A 2,554-nucleotide genomic window follows, 5' to 3' on the forward strand; every position below is an offset into this window, starting at 1 on the left:
ACATCGTGCTCCACGATTTGCAATCGTGGCCACCGTAACCCCCCCCGTGTATTCTGTGGCTGGTCCGCCGACCGTGCAATCGAGCTCTAATTTACTACTGTCCTCTGTGACTCGGTAAGCTCAGGTTCTACACTGGTATCGTGCTCCGAGGCTCGGTAATCTTCCGTCTATAACGTCTTTGGCTGCGTTTTCTACAATTATTTAGTGGTTGGGTCACCGTCCATGCTATCGTATTATCTCTGGTGTCGCGGCTAGTCTGTCATCTGTCTTATCGTTAGCTACCGTAGTGGCGCGCTCCGTGAATTGGTGAACTCCTGTTCTACCCAGGCTCGTGCTCCAAAGATTGATGATTTTCCGTTTCAGGCCTCCCGCGGGCTCAGGTTTGATCGGTTGACTGAGCTCCACGTTTAACTGTGGTCTCGTTAGAGAATTGTTTCTGTGCACTCTCACCAGTACGAGTTCTACCGTAGTCGCGTTAGAGAATTGTTTCTGTGCACTTTCACCGGTACGTGTTTTACTGTGGCCTCAACCGTCCGTGATCTTCAGTAGCCCGTGCTTTTCAGCATGCTGGGGTGTCAATATTTTAGCTTTCTTCCGTGGTATGTAAACTCTCGTCATGATCTTGTCCTTCCAATTTTTATGGCTGCGTGCTTTCCCGTGGTTCGTCTCTTTCTAAATAGCTCGTGGCTTTTGTTATATTCGTGCCCACCCGTGCTCCGCTTCCACCCCAGCGTGTACATTGTCTTGTTCAATATCGCTCCGTGCTTCGTGTTTTTACCTGGGTTCGTGTTCTTCAGTAGCCCCGCGTCAACTCGATCACCCAATGCGCTTGATGTACGCTACGTAACGTGTTGGAATGTGCGCCAACTATCTTATTTCGCACATTACACGGGCGAATACAAACTAATTATCACAGCTAAGGGAATACCTTTTTTCTCGCGGTGGCGGAGTGGTGTTTGTGGGTGTGAGGCCGCCACTATAGTCAAATTTGAAAAATATCTAGTAATTTATTATTAAAAAAGCTGTGTAGTTTATCTAACACTGATATAATAATTACGTGTACTACTACTAAAACGTTTCTACTTCTAATAACACTTTTATATTTATCTGGCGCTAAATTTAATACATGTATGTGCCTGTACTACTATTACAAATAACTGCAAGCAAAAATATGAAATACATTAAAAGTAGCATTTTTCTAAAATCATCATAACAAAAGTACCATGAAGCTTAAAACGTCATATTAAATCCAATAAGTACTAAAGTTCGAGTTTCAGCTGAAATATATGTCACCAGGGCCGTAAAAAATAATTAACGGTCCCTACGACGATGTAGTACGTGTGTGCACATTGGCCCCTTCTACCAATGCTAACTAACGCGCACACAGGGAGCGCCATTTGCGTCGAGAGGAGCTCCGCGGGAGCAAAATGAAATTTGAACGGTGCATTTAAGTACAATGTGTAGACCGCATACAGTGTGTCCACCACATTATGCGATTTTGGCGAATCGACGCCACCTTCGCTGCGCTCGGCAGCCTGTAGAACGCCCGCATAAGCGTGAATTTTATTAGCCCTAGCCGCGGACGGACCATCAGACAACACACCCCACTAAATGGGGTAGACTAGCCAACCACCGCCGCTGCGTGACGGAGTGGCATGGTTTGTTAGAAACAAAGTGGCCGCAAATTTAAGTACGTCTTGGTGTCGCGTGATTTGTGACCGTCGTTCACCCCAGTACGCCGTGGCTGCGTGTACTTAATCACTTACCTTCGTAGTCTCATGTGGCCCCGTGCAATATCGTGGTTTGGTATGTTTCCGTTACCCTATACTACAGGTTGAATGTCGTTTTTTCAATGACCCGTGCTCTTCCGATATCTTCCTGGCTTCGTGGCTCCTTGCTCACCTGTGGCCCACGCTACTTAGTGATTGGCCTGGATTTGTGGACTCATTTTCTCACAGTGCTTAGTGGCTGTGTGCTAGTTCCTTTGGTCTCATGCGCTCCCGTAGTACGACCCTCTTTTGTGGCTGCTAGATATTCCGTGCTCTCAAGGGTTTACGTGGATTGCACAGGCTTCGTGTCCATAATCATTTATGGTCGATAGCGTTCCATTTCTAGTACCCTCGCCATTGGGTGCTCTTCCGAAGTTTTCTGTCGCCTGTGTGCCGCGCACCCATGTAGTGGCTCCATCTACCGCGTTATTGCGCTATCGTGCAATCGCAATGCGGTTATGCTGTCTATACTATCGTGATCGCGTAGTATATATGTTTTGCCAATATTATCACGTTCTACGATGGGTCCGTGTTCCGTGGTGTGCAGTCGTGGTCTTCCGAAGCGTTTCCCCCGTGATTTTGTGGCTGGTCGGCCGTCCGGGTAAACGGGTTAATGAAGTATCGTCCTCAGTGGCCCGGTGATCTCAAGTTCTACAGTGTTATCGTGCTCAGTGGCTCGGTGATTTCCCGTGGCTGCTTGTTCTCCCACGTTTTAGTGGCTGCCCCATCGTCCATGCTATCGTGCCATCTCTTGGTGTCGCGGTTGGTCTGTCGTCCAAGCTTTC

This window comes from Phytophthora infestans, genomic scaffold (genome assembly GCF_000142945.1).
Source record: "Phytophthora infestans T30-4 supercont1.72 genomic scaffold, whole genome shotgun sequence".
Lineage (NCBI taxonomy): Eukaryota > Oomycota > Peronosporomycetes > Peronosporales > Peronosporaceae > Phytophthora > Phytophthora infestans.